The sequence below is a fragment of the Salmo salar genome, chromosome ssa06, assembly GCF_905237065.1.
Source record: "Salmo salar chromosome ssa06, Ssal_v3.1, whole genome shotgun sequence".
Lineage (NCBI taxonomy): Eukaryota > Metazoa > Chordata > Actinopteri > Salmoniformes > Salmonidae > Salmo > Salmo salar.
Window position 1 is genome coordinate 35,021,076 of NC_059447.1, and position 20,520 is coordinate 35,041,595.

Below are 20,520 nucleotides of genomic sequence, written 5' to 3' on the forward strand. Positions count from 1 at the left end.
ACTTGCTGAAGGCTCCAGTCATCTCTGCCTGTACCTGACATTGTTGAAAAACAAGTGAATGATTTAATAAAGATCATACACAAACAATAGGCTCTTAGAATGGGCTATAATTACGTTAAAGTTTTGCTCAAAGCGGCCAACTAAAATAGTTAACGTAAGTTCAATCACAAAGGCTGGTCTGAGTGCATCTCCTCAGTTTCATTCATTAGTACAACACAATTGAAATGGCATTTTTTCATGGGCACAGTGAGAATTTATATCTGTGGGGTTTAAATTATGTCTTACCCCAGAGTGAGAGAGTTCATCACTTCCTGCAGATCTCCTTGCTACGGGTGGCGTTGATCATGCAATGCTTCTTCTGGGGTGAGCCTGATGTTCCGCATGTCTAAAAGGGGAAATAAAGACAACATTTTGATGCGTCTACAAATTTATATAACTTTCCATGGGGGAACTGCACTTGTCCTTGTGAAAATTACAGTTTTATTAAATATTCTACAGCTGTAATGTCATCAATCAAACTTTATTTTCATAGCACATTTCTTTGAACACTTTGAAATGCATTTCTTCTAAGTCATGCATTGAAAGGCATGTGGCTCTTAACTTCGTTCCTCTTGGCAGGTCTCTATAGGTGACCAGGGGATTCTCTCTACCACGTGCAAATGTGGCCACATTGGCTATTTTTCCTGTTCACAATATCGGCTGTATGGATTTGGAATGTGAGTGGAGGAAGCCAGCCATGCCCAACCAGGTGGAGTCCAGTGGAGGACCTGTACCCGGCTGAAGACTACAACCCTCTGTCCCGAGAGCCCACAGACAAGGTTCTTCAGTGTCTAAGGAACCATCTCCGGGGCAGGTTCAGTGGAATGTCATGTCTCCTTGAACCTGAGCCAGAACAACCACTACCCTCCCTGTCTGTACCGGACATTGTTAAAAAACAAGGGCACCTGGGGCATGCAGGGATCCTGGCTGGCATGGCACTGTCGGTGGATCAGCAGGAGGCTATACGGCAGGCAACAGTTGGACAGCGTGCTAACCCCAACTGGCAAACCATGAGGAGGTTGATGGCCAGCAATTTTGGAGCAACTGTTATCAATCACAATGGATGTAAAAACAAACTGCCTTTGCTGACTTGGTCTAATGAAAAGAAAATGTGTCTCCTTGCCTATGTAACAGACATGCATACATGGCCTTCCCTGTGGCTCAGTTGGTAGAGCGTGGTGTTTGCAACGCCAGCATGATGTGTACAACGCCAGGGTTGTGGGTTCGATTCCCACGGGGTGCCAGTACCAAAAAAATTTAAAATAAAATTATGAAATGTATGCATTCACTACTGTAAGTCGCTCTGGATAAGAGCGTCTGCTAAATGACTAGAATGTAATACATTATTTGGGGAACTGAACAAATTGAACGCAAGCATGCAGGGAAATACAAAAAATTCTGCAGATGAGTGACCGCATCAGCAAAATCCGTTTGACTGTGATCCTGGCTCTGTTGACATGCCGGTAAGTGAAATCGAACAGCTGATCGAGTTGTCGTGACCAAATGCCTCAGACAACCCATACATGGAGAAGTTCTGGTTCCTGACTCAAAGGGAATACTGTGCTGTCTTCCTCAGAGCATTTAAACTCATAGTACGCTGATTCAGTGCTCTCTGCATTAAAAACAAATATCGATCCAGTTTGGATGTGACGGGAGAGATGAGGACAGCACTGTCGACCACGCCCCCTGATTTTGAGAAGCTCTGACGCGACATATATCAAGCACACCCATCTCATTAGAGGTGGTGAAAATAGGAATTACAGTGGGGGGGGGAAAGTATTTGATCCCCTGCTGATTTTGTACGTTTGCCCACTGACAAAGAAAGAATCAGTCTATAATTTTAATGGTAGGTTTATTTGAACAGTGAGAGACAGAATAACAACAAAAATATCCAGAAAAACGCATGTCAAAAATGTTATAAATTGATTTGCATTTTAATGAGGGAAATAAGCATTTGACCCCCTCTCAATCAGAAAGAATTCTGGCTCCCAGGTGTCTTTTATACAGGTAACGAGCTGAGATTAGGAGCACACTCTTAAAGGGAGTGCTCCTAACCGCAGCTTGTTACCTGTAAAAAAGACACCTGTCCACAGAAGCAATCAATCCGATTCCAAACTCTCCACCATGGCCAAGGCCAAAGAGCTCTCCAAGGATGTCAGGGACATGATTGTAGACCTACACAAGGCTGGAATGGGCTACAAGACCATCGCCAAGCAGCTTGGTAAGAAGGTGACAACATTTGGTGCGATTATTCGCAAATGGAAGAAACACAAAAGAACTGTCAATCTCACCTCGTGGAGTTGCAATGATCATGAGAACGGTGAGGAATCAGCCCAGAACTACACGGGAGGATCTTGTCAATGATCAAGGCAGCTGGGACCATAGTCACCAAGAATGCAATTGGTAACACACTACGCCGTGAAGGACTGAAATCCTGCAGCGCCCGCAAGGTCCCCTGCTCAAGAATACATATACATGCCCGTCTGAAGTTTGCCAATGAACATCTGAATGACTCAGAGGACAACTGGTGAAAGTGTTGTGGTCAGATGAGACCAAAATTGAGCTCTTTGACATCAACTCAACTCGCCGTGTTTGGAGGAGGAGGAATGCTGCCTATGACCCCAAGAACACCATCTCCACCATCAAACATGGAGGTGGAAACATTATGCTTTGGGGGTGTTTTTCTGCTAAGGGGACAGGACAACTTCACCGCATCAAAGGGACGATGGACGGGGCCATGTACCATCAAATCTTGGGTGAGAACCTCCTTCCCTCAGCCAGGGCATTGAGAATGGGTCGTGGATGGGTATTCCAGTATGACAATGACCCAAAACACACGGGCAAGGCAACAAAGGAGTGGCTCAAGAAGAAGCACTGGGCTAGCCAGTCTCCAGACCTTAATCCCATAGAAAATCTGTGGAGGGAGCTGAAGGTTGAGATCTATGGCTGCCTCGCTCTTTGCTAGGAGATTAACGACTTTAACATCCTGTAAATGTAAGTTATACTGCATAAAGCACTTGATTGGAAGTCAATGGGGGACTGAAAGATCTGCAAAAAGGTGTGTGACTTACAACAGCAGGATGCATGGCAGCCAAGTGCTTGTCCAACAGGTCTAGCTCCTTCCTCCCCCAGCCAGGCACCAGACAATTGAATGTTCCCTCTTATTCTGGTGAGAATGAACACAAAGGACATCAATACACATATAAACGCGTGCACACACACACAGTTTACTTTTATTTACTATTATTTAGGTTTGTAAAGATGCAAATCCCAAGAGGATCTGTCTCTCGCTATTGTTTCTGATTAGGTGCTTTACGCTCAGCTGCTGGCTGTTTGACTTAGTCTCATTGCAGATCTGGCAATCCTGCTGCATTTTCAGGTAATGATTCTTTGCTGTTGGTGTATCTACCTAAAAAAAAAATATGTTAATCATTACTGCATATGTTACAGTGAACAACGGAAATGCTCCCCCCCATCTCTGCCCCTATAACTGCTGAATGAGCATGTGGAAGTATATCGCTGGAGGTGATATACTGTACATTTCTCAAAAACAAGTGTCTCAGCGCTTCTATAACATGCCATTTACATAAAAAATTTGATTTGGTTCAAATTAAGTGAACTTCTCCTTTAAGGGCTTTGCTCAAGGGCCCTAAGGTAGGGGAATGTCTTTAGGATGTGAACACAGCAGCTCTCCAGTTGCCAAATCAATTCTCCCCAAAGAAATTCTAGGCTCAGGATTTGAACCAGCCACCTTTCAGCTACAGGTCCAACTCCATAGGCACTGGGCTACCTAAGTGGGAATATGGTAGCTAGGCACTGACCGTCTGAGTCAGAAGCCCTAAACTCCTAAAACTGCACTTTAAAACATTAATGAAATGCACCATGTTCTACTGTTTGCTTCCCCGATGCTGGCTCGGTGGTACAAAATGGCAGAAGGAAATGCTATAGCTGCGTGACCAGAACTGGTTAAGTTATGGTCTCGATTGACCGAACCGATATAATCAGGTGTGACATATTTTCTATGACATTTTCAAAGCGTTTAAATGGTTTCTGTTTTACCACCCTGAATCCCACTGGCTTGTGTCAGGGGTTCGCCTAGGGGTCATGATAGTGGATGTAACAAATTTTTGATGTATTATAACAATTGATTATGCTTATGTTGTATTAATAGAAGGGGAGGGATTATAAGACCCCCCCCTCCTTACATTTATAGGGTCCTAGACTACAGATTAACACTATATATTCATTATAGAGGTTTAATATTGTTCCACAGTCTTTTCTAATCTCTGCCTTTTATAAAGAAACTGTCTGAAATGTGTGACTGTGAAGACAGAACTCTGCAGGGGAGTATAAGAGACTCGTCAGACATTCCACTATAAATCAACTTGGACATTTACTGCTAAGCTTTTAGATAACACTAAAACTCTTGTGTGTATATATAACTATGTAAGCATGGTTTTGGTCTCATGAGTAGAAGGTAATGATGTAGGCAGTTGCATCACAGAGGTTAGACTACAACCTTGATAAAAGCAACTTGGAACCTTTTTATATTTTGCAGAACTTACTCGGAAACATGCGTGCTATGTTCCTGTTGTCAAGTTCTGTCTGCAATTGCATAAATGAATGAATGATTTACTTAAAGATATTGTCTGAATGCTAGTTTCACCAATTAACCAATGATTAACAAGGAACGAACCCCAACACCTGCCTCTGAAGGTAAGCAGGGTTGGTCTTGGTCGGCCCCTGGATGAGACCAGGGCCTGTATCCACAAAGCATCTCAGAGTAGGAGTGCTGATCTAGCATCAGTCTTGAATTTTAGATCATAATATACTGAACAAAAATATAAATGCAACATGTAAAGTGTTGGTTTCATGAACTGAAATAAAAGATCCCAGAATTTTTCCTTATGGACAAAATGCTTATTTTTTTTCAAATTGTGTGTACAAATTTGTTTACATCCTGTCAATGAACATTTCTCATTTGCCAAGATAATCCATCCACCTGACAGGTGTGGTATATCAATAAGCTGATTAAACAGCATGGTCATTACACAGGTGCACCTTGTACTGAGGATAATTAAAGGCCACATTAAAATGTGCAGTTTTGTCACACAATACAATGTCACAAATGTCTCAAGTTCTGAGGGAGTGTGCAATTGGCATGCTGTTGCTAGATAATTGAATGTTAATTTCTCTACCATAAGCCACCTCCAACATTGTTTTGAGAATTTGGCAGTACGTCCAACCGGCCTCAAAACCGCAGACCACGTGTAAGCACGTGAGACCAGCCATCCGGACAGCTGATGAAACTGAGGAGTATTTCTGTCTATAGTAAAGCCCCCTATAATAAAACTCATTCTGATTGGTTGGGCCTGGCACTCAATTGGGTGGGCCTATGTCCTCCCAGGCCCACCCATGGCTGCACCCCTGCCCAGTCATGTGAAATCCATAGATTAGGGCCTAATGAATGTATTTCATTTGACTGATTTCCTATGAACTGTAACTCAGTAAAATTGTTTAAATTGTTACGTGTTGCATTTATATTTTCTTCAGTATAAATACAATTTTGTATAGACAGATCCTAGATCAGCACTCCAACTTTGAGACGCTTTGTGGTTACAGGTCATGATCCTGCTGAAAGTGGTGTTGATGGTGCAGTGGGGGGCACTCCCTCTAGTCTAAGGAGATCCCAATGCCCCAGGGAAGTGAAGGGGGCATCATTCAGATGGGACGTTAGATGGGAATCTATAAGACAATATGTAATTAACATACAGTGATATGCATTACGGCCAATGGAATGGGTAAAATAAGATCTTGTGTGGCCAAGCGGTCAAAAGCATTACACTGCAGTGCTGAGGTGCCACTACAACCTGGGATTCGATCCAGCCCATCCGGGGTAGGGGAAGGTTTGACTGGTGGGACTTTCCTTGGCTGATCATGCTCTTGTGGCAGGGCTGGGTGCCTGCAGGCTGACTCCAGGCAAACGGTGTTTCCTCCAACACATTGGTGCTGCTGACATCCGGGTTAAGCAAGCAATGTGATAAGAAGAAGGTGGCCAGGTGGATCATGTTTCAGAGGAAGCATGACTCGACCTTCGCCTCTCCCGAGCCCATTGAGGAGTTGCAAAGATGAGCCAAGGGACCTAATTTGGGGAGAAAATGGGGTAAAAAATGCACTCGTGGTCACACACATACAACACTGACACCTGATTAGGCAAACAATATTTTTTATCCTCCATATTATGTCTATCTCTGATAAGCTAGCCTGGAAAAGGCTAAGAATATCCCATATTAATATACACTATACATACTTTTGTATGTGGACAGCCCTTCAAATTAGTGGATTCGGCTATTTCAGCCACATCCGTTGCAGACAGGTGTATAAAATCGAGCACATAGCCATGCAATCTCCATAGACAAACATTGGCAGTAGAATGGCCTTACTGAAGAGCTCAGTGACTTTCAACGTGGTACCGTCATAGGATGCCACCTTTCCAAACAAGTCAGTTCGTCAAATTTCTGCCCTGCTAGAGCTGCCCTGGTCAACTGTAAGTGCTGTTATTGTGAAGTGGAAACATCTGGGAGCAACAACTGCTCAGTGGTAGGCCACACAAGCTCACAGAACTGGACCGCCGAGTGCTGAAGCGTGTTAAAAAAATATATACACTGCTCAAAAAAATAAAAGGGAACACTTAAACAACACAATGTAACTCCAAGTCAATCACACTTCTGTGAAATCAAACTGTCCACTTAGGAAGCAACACTGATAAACAATACATTTCACATGCTGTTGTGCAAATGGAAAAGACAACAGGTGGAAATTATAGGCAATTAACAAGACACCCCCAATAAAGGAGTGGTTCGGCAGGTGGTGACCACAGACCACTTCTCAGTTTCTATGCTTCCTGGCTGATGTTTTGGTCACTTTTGAATGCTGGCGGTGCTTTCACTCTAGTGGTAGCATGAGACGGAGTCTACAACCCACACAAGTGGCTCAGGTAGTGCAGCTCATCCAGGATGGCACGTGAATGCGAGCTGTGGCAAGAAGGTTTGCTGTGTCTGTCAGCGTAGTGTCCAGAGCATGGAGGCGCTACCAGGAGACAGGCCAGTACATCAGGAGACGTGGAGGAGGCCGTAGGAGGGCAACAACCCAGCAGCAGGACCGCTACCTCCGCCTTTGTGCAAGGAGGAGCAGGAGGAGCACTGCCAGAGCCCTGCAAAATGACCTCCAGCAGGCCACAAATGTGCATGTGTCTGCTCAAACGGTCAGAAACAGACTCCATGATGGTGGCATGAGGGCCCGACGTCCACAGGTGAAGGTTGTGCTTACAGCCCAACACCGTGGAGGACGTTTGGCATTTGCCAGAGAACACCAAGATTAGCAAATTCGCCACTGGCGCCCTGTGCTCTTCACAGATGAAAGCAGGTTCACACTGAGCACGTGACAGACGTGACAGAGTCTGGAGACGCCGTGGAGAACGTTCTGCTGCCTGCAACATCCTCCAGCATGACCGGTTTGGCGGTGGGTCAGTCATGGTGTGGGGTGGCATTTCTTTGGGGAGGGCCGCACAGCCCTCCATGTGCTCGCCAGAGGTAGCCTGACTGCCATTAGGTAGCGAGATGAGATCCTCAGACCCCTTGTGAGACCATATGCTGGTGCAGTTGGCCCTGGGTTCCTCCTAATGCAAGACAATGCTAGACCTCATGTGGCTGGAGTGTGTCAGCAGTTCCTGCAAGAGGAAGGCATTGATGCTATGGACCGCCCGTTCCCCAGACCTGAATCCAATTGAGCACATCTGGGACATCATGTCTCGCTCCATCCACCAACGCCACGTTGCACCACAGACTGTCCAGGAGTTGGCAGATGCTTTAGTCCAGGTCTGGGAGGAGATCCCTCAGGAGACCATCCGCCACCTCATCAGGAGCATGCCCAGGCGTTGTAGGGAGGTCATACAGGCACGTGGAGGCCACACACACTACTGAGCCTCATTTTGACTTGTTTTAAGGACATTACATCAAAGTTGGATCAGCCTGTAGTGTGGTTTTCCACTTTAATTTTGAGTGCGACTCCAAATCCAGACCTCCATGGGTTGATAAATTGGATTTCCATTGATTATTTTTGTGTGATTTTGTTGTCAGCACATTCAACTATGTAAAGAAAAAAGTATTTAATAAGATTATTTCATTTATTCAGATCTAGGATGTGTTATTTTAGTGTTCCCTTTATTTTTTTGAGCAGTGTATATATTAAAAACAAATATGTCCTTGGTTGCAACACTCACTACCAAGTTCCAAACTGCCTCTGTAAGCAACATCAGCACAATAACTGTTCATCGGGAGCTTAATGAAATGAGTTTCCACAGCCAAGAAGCCGCACATAAGCCAAAGATCACCATGCACAATGACAAGCATTGGCTGGAGCGGTGTAAAGCTCGCCGCCATTGGACTCTGGAGCATTGGAACCGTGTTATCTGGAGGGATGAATCACGCTTCACCTTCTGGAAGTCCGAGGGACGAATCTGGGTTTAGTGCCAACTGTAAAATTTAGTGGAGGAGGAATAATGGTCTGGAGCTGTTTTCCATGTTTCGGGCTAGGCCCTTTAGTTTCAGTGAATGGAAATCTTAATGCTAGAGCATACAATGACATTCTAGACGATTCTGTACATCCAACTTTTTGGCAACAGTTTGGGGAAGACCCTTTCCTGTTTCAGCATGACAATGCCCCCGTGCACAAAGTGAGGTCCATACAGAAATGGTTTGTCGAGATCGGTGTGGAAGAACTTGCCTGGCCTGCACAGAGCCCTGACCTCAACCCCATCGAACTCCTTTGGGATGAATTGGAATGCCGACCGTGATCCAGGCTTAATTGCCCAACATCAGTGCCCGACCTCACTAATGCTCTTGTAGCTGAATGGAAGCAAGTCCCCACAGCAATGTTCCAGCATCTAGTGGAAAGCCTTCCCAGAAGAGCAGAGGCTGTTATAGCAGCAAAGGGGGGACCAACTCCATATTAATGCTCATAATTTTGGAATGAGATGTTCGACGAGCAGGTGCCCACATACTTTTGGTAATGTAGTGTATGTAGCCTAAGAAATAATAAGGTTCATGAGATAAATAACTTGCTTACATTGGATAACACTGGCCATCTCTGAAACTCACTTAGATAATTTCTTTGATGATACAGCAGTAGCAACACAAGGATATAACATCTACAGAAAATACAGGACTGCCTATGGGGGAGGTGTTGGATAACACTGGCCATCTCTGAAATGCACTTAGATAATTCCGTGCAACCACAACCTCTATGTTGTGGTTGCAAGTTCACCTACCTATTCTAAAGTCTCTTATTTTGGGGTGCTACTATTTAATAACTGAAGTAACCTATATACAATAAACAATGGTGTATGTAGTCAGTAGTGTAAGTGAGTGGTTGCGTGCATAGATGTGATAATGATGGGTGTTGAAGGGTGCCAAAGCAAACAAACAAACAGCCACAAAAAGGCTGCAACCAAAATCCAACAGTGTGTCTGCAAGGAGAGAGTCTTCTCAATGAATGGGGAAAAGGTCTATTTATCCCAGGACACACCCGGGCCCAGGTGTGTCCCATTTCGCTGACGACCCTCCCAGCTCCGGCCACCGACATCCTAATAAGGAAAACAAGAGCAAAGAGAAAGAATTCGGCAGACAGAGTGGGAGGGTCGTCACAGGATCTAATAATGAAAGGATTGCTGTTTTGAATTTGGTCAAGTTAGTGTGGGAGAGATGGAAAAACTGTTGTTATCCATCAATAATGATAAGCCACCAGGTATAGACAACCTTGATAGGAAACTATTGAGAATGGTAGCAGACTGTACTGCACCCATATTTCCTAAAGCCTAAAGGAATGTGTGTCCACAGGCGTGGAAGGAAGCTAAAGTAATTCCATTGCCTAAAAATACTAAAGCATGCTTTGCTTGCTCTAACAGCCACCCAGTCAGTATTCTGCCTGTTGGAGAGAATTGTGTTTGACCAAATAAAATGCTTTTTTTCAGAGAACAAGTTAACTACTGACTTGCAGCATGCATATATTAAAGGGCACTCAACTTGTACTGCACTCACTGATGATTGATTAAAATAAATAATAGTTGGAGCTGTGTTAGATTTCAGTGCAGCTTTTGATGTTATTGATGATTGTTATTGAAAAAACGAATTTGCTACCTGCGATCACATGGTTAAAGAGTTATTTGTCCAATAGAACCCAGAGAGTGTTGTTCAATGAAAGCATCAGATATGTACAGTGCGGTGTCCCTCAGAGCAGTTGCCTTGGGTCGTTGCTCTTTTTTTATCACCCATTCTGATCAGTAAATCCATCTAAAACTAAAAGCACTGTATTTGGTTCAAAACATTTTCTAAAACCTGAACTGGAGTTGTGCATAAAAGGTGTGACCATTGAGGACGTTGTGGAAGCTAAACTCCTAGGTATAACATTGGATGGTAAATTACCACGGTCAAGTCATATTGACAAAGTTGTTGTGAAGATGGGGAGGGGTATTTATTTCCAAAAATGCACTCAACAATTTACTGGATTCAAAAATGTCTGATATAATGATATCTGATCATTCTCCTGTATCATGCTTAATTACACCAATATAAAATACACTTAGCGACAGAATTTGGAGAATGAACAGAGCATATCTTCTGGACCTGAAATATATTAAATACATAAACAAAAAAAGCTCAACTTTACCTTTACAAATGTAGACAGAGAGAATAGAGAAAAGCCGTGTTCGTTGTCCATAGCTTATGCCTGCCCATACCATAACCCCACTGTCACCATGGGGCACTCTGTTCACAATGTTGACATCAGCAAACCGCTCGCCCACACACCACCATACACTTGGTCTGCGGTTGAGAGGCCGGTTGGACGTATATTACATTATCTGTCAACAGCTCTGGTGGACATTCCCACAGTCAGCATGCCAATTGCACACTCCCTTAACTTGAGACATCTGTGGAATTGTGTTGTGTGACAAAACTGCACATTTTAGAGTGGCCTTTTATTGTCCCCAGCACAAGGAGCACCTGTGTAATGATCATCCTGTTTAACCAGCTTCTTGATATACCACACCTGTCAGGTGGATGGATTATTTTGGCAAAGGACAAATGCTCAGTAATACAGATGTAAACAAATGTGTGCACAACATTTGAGAGAAATAAGCTTTTTGTGCATATGGAACATTTCTGGGATCTTTTATTTCAGTTCATACAACATGGGACCAACACTTTACATGTTGCGTTTACATTTTTGTTCAGTATAAATCAGAATTAAACAGCACTTGGATGGATCCTATAGCCTTCTTAGACTCAACACCAAAAACAGAGATCACCTAAAAATAAATATTAGATACTGTTAAATCATTAATACGGAGAAAAATCACCAGGAATGGAAGGCTTTCCCATAGAATTCTACTCAACATTTTGGGACAAAGTAGTAACCCTATTTACACAAATGACAACACGCATGTCGCTCAATTCAGTACTTCCTAGTTCCATGTATCAAACTGTTATTTCAGTTATATTAAAACCAGGAAAATGTGGAGAGTCCCCTACTGATTATAGACCCATAAGTTTAATAAAATGTGACAATAAAATAATAACAAAGCTTATAAGCAATAGAATGGCAAAAGTCTTACCAGACTTGATACATATAAAAAAGGGTTTAGTAAAAATTGACACTTACAAACAAATACAAGAACATGTTTCAGTTTAATACAATACGCAAAAAAAACATGATATAGATTTATCAACTTTCCTGCTGAAATAATAAATAAATGTCCTAAAGCAAAAATATACAAAAATAATACATTATCTAATGAAAATGCTTTAGAAAGGGGCACAAGACGGGGATGTCCCCTCACCCCCCTCCTGTTTGCACTGGCAATTGCACCACTTGCAGACAGAATTAGATAGGACCCAAACGTAATAGTTATTGGTAAACATAAATATAAACTCAACTTATTTGCAGATGATCTCCTGATATACCTGACCAATATTGAAAACTCAATGCCCCCTTTACTAAAAACATTTTCAAAATACTCTAAAATCCCAGGACATAAAATTAAGGTGGATGCTTAATAAGTGACAACAAACAACAAATATATAAAGATAACTTTATTCCATTACTTAACAATATGAAAGCAGATCTTTAACTGGAACAATCTTCCCATAAAACTTACAGGTAGAATAAACCTTTTCAGAATGGTATGGTTCCCAAATGTTTTGTATTTATTTTCGCTAAAACCAATTACCCCACCTGTCACGCCCTGACCTTAGAGATCCTTATTATTCTATATGTTTGGTTAGGTCAGGGTGTGACTCGGGTGGGAAAGTCTATGTTGTCTGTTTCTTTGTTTTTGGGCCGAGTGTGGTTCCCAATCAGAGGCAGCCGACTATCGTTGTCTCTGATTGGGAGTCATACTTAGGCAGACGGTTTTCTACCTGTGTTTGTGGGATGTTATTTTCTGTTTAGTGTCTGTGCCTGACGGAACTGTTTGCTTTCGTTTTGTTGTTTTTGGTTATTCTTGTTTGAGTGTTTCTTGAAATAAATTATCATGAACACTTACCACGCTGCGCTTTGGTCCACTTCTCCTTCTAACGACGAGCGTTACAGAACATCCCACCAACAACGGACCAAGCAGCGTGGCCAGGAGGAGTGGACATGGGAGGAGATCCTGGACGGCAAAGGGCCCTGGATGCAGATTGGGGAGTATCGCCGTCCAAGGGAGGAGATAGAGGCAGCAAGAGAGGAACGGCGACGATACGAGGAATTAGCACGGCAACGAAGGAAACCCGAGAGGCAGCTCCCCCCAAAAAAATTGGGGGGGGGGCACACGGGGAGATTGGCGGAGTCAGGTTTTAGACCTGAGCAAACTCCCCGTGCTTACCATAGGGAGCGTGTGACCAGTCAGGCACCGTGTTATACGGTGATGCGCACGGTATCCCCAGTGCGCATTCACAGCCCGGTGCGCTCGTTGCCGGCTCCCCGTATTTGCCGGGCTTAAGTGAGCATTCAGTCAGGACGGATTGTGCCGGCTCAGCGCTCCTGGTCTCCAGTACGCCTCCTCGGTCCAGGATATCATGCGCCAGCTCTACGCACTGTGTTGCCAGTGCGCCTTCACAGCCCAGTGCGTCCTGTGCACGCACCCTGCACTTGCCGGGCTAAAGTGAGCATCCAGCCAGGACGGGTTGTGCCAGCCCTATGCTCCAGACCTCCAGTGCGCCTCCACGGCCCAGTATATCCTGTGCCTGCTCCATGCACCCGGCCTCCAGTGCTTCTCCCCAGTCCGATGAGACCTGTTCCGGCTCCACGTACCAGGCCTCCAGTGTGTCTCCCCAGCCTGGTAAGCCCTGTGGCAGCTTTACGCATCAGGCTGCCAGTACATCTCCTCTGTCCGGTGAGACCTGTTCCGGCTCCACGTACGAAGCCTCCAGTGATGATCCATGGCCCGGAGCCTCCAGTGACGATCCACGGCACGAAACCTCCAGTGACGGTCCCCGGTCCGGAGCCTCCAGCGACGGTCCCCGGTCCGGATACTCCAACGACGGTCCGTGGTCCAGAGCCTCCAGCGACGGTCGGCGGTTTAGAGCCTCCAGCGGGGGTTCCAAGCCAGAGCCTCCGGCGACGATCTACGGTCCGGATCCTCTGGCGACGACCCACGGTCCGGAGCCTCCGGCGACGATCCACGGTCCGTTTCCACGAAAGTGGGGGTAGCCCCAAGCGGAGGGGGGTCTGCATCCCGCACCGGAGCCTACACCGAGAGGAGATGCCCACCCGGACCCTCCCCTATAGGTTCAGGTTTGCGGCCGGAGTCCGCACCTTTGGGGGGGTACTGTCACGCCCTGTAGGGAGGTCATACAGGCACGTGGAGGCCACACACACTACTGAGCCTCATTCTGACTTGTTTTAAGGACATTACATCAAAGTTGGATCAGCCTGTAGTGTGGTTTTCCACTTTAATTTTGAGTGTGACTCCAAATCCAGACCTCCATGGGTTGATAAATTGGATTTCCATTGATTATTTTTGTGTGATTTTGTTGTCAGCACATTCAACTATGTAAAGAAAAAAGTATTTAATAAGATTATTTCTTTCATTCAGATCTAGGATGTGTTGTTTAAGTGTTCCCTTTATTTTTTTTAGCAGTATATTCAAAAAATAACAATAATCTTAACATTTACACATCATGAAATATTTTGGACATCAGAGCAACTTTGAGGGAATCTTATTTCAACACCTTGCAGAGAGCATATCCATCTGACGATCTATTAGAAAAAAAATCTAAACTATTGGAACCAAGACTGAAAAATAACTGTAATCCATGACTCAGTAATCCATGTTTCTAGGAATGCTATGAAGTAAAAAAGTTATGGGCAGAGCTAGACATTTGGCTGTAAGAAGTATTACAATGTAAACTTACTTTTAATCCGTCTGTCTGCATATTTCAAGACATGGCATATGGGGGTGTAGTGAGATACCCAATGGGCTGGAAGATTCTCTTCTCATCACTCATCTTAAAAAAATATATAATAAAAACGTGGAAATCAATCCACCATCATTAACACAGTAGAAAAAAACTAATAATTTGTTATTTAAATATTTAAATAGCATGGGCGAAAAACAAATTGGTACAATTTAGGGCGTTGTTTGTGTGCGTCTGTAAGTTGATGTTTGTATCTGGTGAGGGATTTTTTTGTATTTTTTTAAATTAAAATGTAAATATTTGTTCAGCGTTTATTATACAAATCAACTGTACTAGTTGTTCAGGCTCTGGACTTGTCCCGTCCTGATTACTGTCCGGTAATAGGGTCAAGCGCAGCAAAGAAAGACATAGCAAAGCTGTAGCTGGCTCAAAACAGAGCAGCACGCCTTGCCCTTAACTGCACATACAGAACTATCATCAACAACATGCATGCCAGTCTTTCCTGGTTGAGGGTTGACGAGAGATTAACTGCTTCTTTTCAAGTTACAGTGCCTTCAGAAAGTATTAACGCCCCTTGACTTCTTCCTCATTTTGTCGTGTTACAGCGTGATTTTAAATTGGATTCAATTGAGATTTGTTGTCACTGGCCTACACACAATACCCCATAATGTAAAGTGGAATTATATTTTTCTAAATTTTGTCAAGTTAATAAAAATGAAAAGCTAAAATGTCTTGAGTCAATAAGTATTTCAACCGCTTTGTTATTGCAGGCCTAAATACGTTCAGGAGTAAAAATGTGCTTAACAAGTCACATAATAAATTGCATGGACTCACCCTGTGTGCAATAAGTGCTCAACATGATTTTTGAATGACTACCTCATCTCTGTACCCCACACATACAATTATCCGTAAGGTCCCTCAGGCGAGCAGTGAATTTCAAACACTGATTCAACCACAAAGATCAGGGATGTTTTCCAATGCCTCGCAAAGAAGGGCATCTATTGGTAGATGGGTAAAAAAAGCAGACATAGAATATCCCTTTGAGCACGGTGAAGTTATTTATTTCACTTTGGATGGTGTATCAATACAACCAGTCACTACAAAAATACAGACATCCTTCCTAACTCAGTTGAAGGAGAGGCCAATAGTGACTTAAAACAGTTAGTTTAATGGCAGTGATAGAAAAAACCTGAGGATGAATCAACAACATTGTACTTACTCCACAACACTAACCTAATTGACAGAGTGTAAAGAAGGAAGCCTGTACAGTATACAAATATTCCAAAACATGGATTGTGTTTGCAACAAGGGACTAAAGTAATACTGCAAAAAAGCAGCCGCCCAAGCACTTTACGCACCAGAGACACATGCGCGGCGCGTGTGGCGGAGTAGATCAAAATGTCATCGATGTACACCACCATACCCTGACCGAGCAGTTCTCTGAGAACCTCTCTACAAAGGATTGGAAGATGGCGGGAGCATTCTTTAACCCATACGGCATGACGAGGTACTCATAATGGCCAGATGTGGTACTAAATGCGGTTTTCCACTCGTCTCCATCTCGGATACGCACTAGGTTATACGCGCTCCTGAGATCTAGTTTTGTGAAGAAGCGCGCCCCGTGAAAAGATTCCACTGCCGTGGCAATGAGAGGTAGTGGATAACTGAAACCCACCGTGATGGCATTAAGACCTCTATAATCAATGCACGGGAGCAGACCTCCCTCCTTCTTTTTCACAAAAAAGAAGCTTGAGGAGACGGGTGAGTTGGATGGCCGAATGTATCCCTGTCTCAAGGACTCACCAACGTATGTTTCCATAGCCGCTGTTTCCTCCTGAGACAGAGGATACACGTGACTCCTAGGAATGGCCGCATTAGCCTGGAGGTTTATCGCACAATCCCCTTGTCGATGAGGGGGTAATTGAATCGCCTTTCTTTTACAGAAGGCGATAGCCAAATCGGCATATTCAGAGGGAATATGCACTGTGGAGACTGGGTCTGGACTCTCCACCGTGGTTGCACCGATGGAAACTCCTACACACCTGCCTGAGCATTCCCTTGACCACCACTTAAGAGCCCTCTGCCTCCACGAAATGTTAGGGTTGTGAGTGGCGAGGAACAGGCTGATACGTTCCTCATGACCCCCCGCGTCACCATGACTAGTGGCACTGTGACTTCCCCTACTTGGCCGGACCTTAGTGGTCGATTATCTAGGGCGTACACGGGGCAGGGTTGGTCCAGTTGAACCAGAGGAATCCCTAACTTCTTGGCGACCCCATGGTCCATAAAACTCCCAGCTGCGCCTGAATCGACTAGTGCCTTATACTGGAAGTGAGGGGAAAACTCCGGAAAACAAACAGAGGTGTACATGTGATCGACAGAGGGCTCTGGGTGTGACTGGTGCTGACTCACCTGGGGGGGTCGATGTGGTGCTCTGCCTGCCATCTGAACTCCCGGGTGGACCTCTCCAGCACCGGTCTGCAGTGTGTCCTCTACGACAACAATGGGCGCAGGAGAGGCCCCTCCCTCCGGTCCTCCTAGTGGCAGTCCCTCCTATCTCCATGGGTGTAGGAGCAGGAGGCCTGGGAGGTGGAACAAACAGACCCCGACTGGAACGTCCCCGGGCAACCAGTAGGTTGTCCAGCCTGATGGACAAGTCTATAAGTTGGTCCAGGGTGGTAGAATTGTCCCAGCAAGCCAGCTCCCGGTGGACGTCCTCACAAAGACTACATCTATAGTGGTCAATCAGGGCCCACTCATTCCACCCCGATCCGGCGGCGAGAGCCCGGAACTCTAGGGCAAAGTCCTGAGCACTCCTCGTCTCCTGCCTCAGATGAAATAATCGCTCACCCGCCGCCTTGCCCTCCGGGGGATGATCGAATACCACCTGGAAACGGAGTGGGCGAACTCCGGGTAGTCACCTCTAGCCACGTCTGGGCCTTCCCAGACTGCGTTGGCCCATTCTAGGGCTCTACCCGTGAGGCAGGAGATGAGGACGCTCACCCTCTCTTCATCCGAGGGACTGGGCCGAACGGTCGCCAGGTACAGCTCTAATTGAAGGAGAAACCCCTTGCACCCGGCGGCCGTCCCATCGAACTCCCTAGGAGGCATGATCCAGATCCCACTCGTGCTGGGTTCGATGGTTGCTGGTAGGGGCGCAGGGTGGTGTGTAGGTACTGATGGGGGTGAGGGAGCGACTCTCTCCCAGTTCTCCAAACGGTTCAGCACCTGATCCATGGCCGTGCCCAGGCATTGAAGGAGGCTGGCATGTTGTGAGATTTGTTCGGCCATGGACGGTGATTCGGCTCCTGCTGACTCCATCTGGAGGGTGCGGGATTCTGTCACGTTGTTAAAAATAGCAGGAGACTGAGATCCGTATAAGAGACGTATTTAATAAAGTCCAAAGGAATCACAACGACAAGGCAGGGTAAAAAATAATCCACAGAACTGAAGGAGAACAGCTCCAAAATCCAATACACGGGGCGCAGCCCGGCAACCCTAATGCCTATCCAAAAAGCGTTGTGAATACCGAACAATACAAAAAACAATCCTGTCTACGTACAACGTTACATGAAAACAATCCCGCACAAATCCCAAACAACAAACCGACAAACTAAATACACCCCCACTAATTACTAACAAGGAACAGGTGCGTACAAATACAGACATAACCAACAGACACTGAAACATAGATTGGTGGCAGCTAGTAGGCCCGGCGACGACGACCACCGAGCGCCGCCCAACCGGGGAGAAGCGCCACCTTCTGTGGACGTTGTGACAATTATGTGCTGGGAGTTTTTCAGGATGAAAAATAAACAGAATGGAACTAAGCATAGGCAAAATCCTAGAGGAAATCCTGGTTCAGTCTGCTTTCCACCAGTTACTGGGAGTATAATTCACCTTTCAGCAGGACAATAGACTGAAACACAAGAGCAAATGTACACTGGAGTTGCTTACCAAGAAGACAGTGAATGTGCTTGAGTGGCCAATTTACAGATTTCGACTTCAATCTGCATGAAAATCTATGGCCAGACTTGAAAATTGTTGTCTAGCCGTAATCAACAACCAATTTGACAGAACTTAAAGAATTTTGAAAATAATTATGGGCAAATATTGTACAATCCAGGTGTGTAAAGCTCATAGAGACTTACCCAGAAAGACTCACAGCTGTAATCACTGCCAAAGGTGGTTCTAGCATGTATTGACAAAGGGGGTGTGAATACCTATGTAAATTATCTATTTCTGTATTTCATTTTCAATAAATTTGCACCCATTTCTAAAAACATGTTTTCACTTCGTCATTATGGGTTATTGTGTGTTGATGGGTGAGAAGAAAAATCTATTTAATCCATTTTGAATTCAGGCTGTAACACAACAAAATCGAATAAATCAAAAGGTATCAATACTTTCTAAAGGCACTGTATTATGAGAAATATTACTGTGTGGTGGAAAAACCACTCATAAGGCAGTCCAATCTCAATATACAAAAGCTTTATTTGAACATACGTGGGGAAATCTATTCAATTCGCTATTTGTTCCCACAGGCAGACATCTTATACAGAGCGCGGATGGGTGGGGTGTTTCACATAGCCTTCAAATTAGTCCGGTACTTCTGCTTGTCACCACAGATAGTAGAGAAAGAGAAATACAAATCATATCAAGGACATGGCCACTCTCCCACACATCATAGGATAACTGTAACCATGAAACTACAAAAACTTAAAGGGCAACTTGAAACCTTGCGATTTAGCAATCTTACAGAAACTAAGAGGAACAGGATGGCCTGCACCTTCTTCAGGCCATATAATATAACAAAATACATTTTCCTCTTCCACAACTGTAATGAAAATTCCAGATTGTCTTCATAGTCAAATAACATGCAGCTCAGACACCCATACATACCCCTGGTGGCATGTCTTGTGGGGTCTCTCCACAGTCCAAAACGAATTCACGGCAATAATGGGGATCCGAATAAACCAATAAGCACCATAAAAGGGGCCATTGATTACAATGCACACAGTTTATTAGGTACACCATCCCGTTCACGAAAATGGTTCGCTCCTACAGACAGTGAGTCAGGTGGCCGTGGCTTGCTTTACCAAACAGGCAGATGGGCATAGAAGCATTCAGCTACTGTTCAATCGAACATTAGAATGGGCAAAAAGAGTGACCTAAGCAACTTTGAGTATGGTATGATCGTAGATGTTAGGCGCACTGGTTCCAGTATCTCAGAAACTGCCAGCCTCCTGAGCTTTTCACGCACAACAGTGTCTAGGGCAGTGGTCACCCACCGGTCGATCACGATCAACTGGTCGATCTCCAAGGCATTCCTAGTTAATCACCAAACATTTCTGTAAAAAAACTACGATAAAGCTTTGCTTTCCTATTTTTTTTATTCAGTTTGTGCTATTGGCAGTAGGTGCAATTCAGCAGCTCTAGCGCCGAAGGCAAAGTGTTCCCAGTTTGAACCATTTCATGTGTCTGAAGATAGAACTCCGCCTACCCGGCATGATCACAGAGCAAATCAAGTGCACCTATAGGCACCTAAATGAGTATAGCAAAGTGTTCTAATAAGCTTGCGTTATTATTAGCGACTTGTGTCTTTTATAATATCGAGGAATATTTCACCTTCTCTGGTCATAGAGTAACAACATGAATTGGTGCATGAGGCAGAAATAATGAGTTGTGACTTAAGTTTCACCTTCAGCTGGAAGACTGTCTGGACATTTTTCTCAGTGGAGGGATGTAGAGAGGGGGGACAGTAAGTCGGGTGAGAGGTAGCCATAGCCGCGAGAAGTAGGGGTGATGCTATTTATATGTTTTCACAAAAGTAGTGCACTGGGCCTTTACTAGTATCAGCGGACCGTCGTTAGCGCAGGCCAAAAATTATAATTCATCATCTCTGCTTTGGCAAAAAAGGTAGTTGTATAATTAATAACAGTATCTTGCAGGATTCAATAATTGGAATTGTAAGAGTTGTTGCCCTGTCCATTTCTCTGCGATTGTCATTCTAATGGAATCCAGA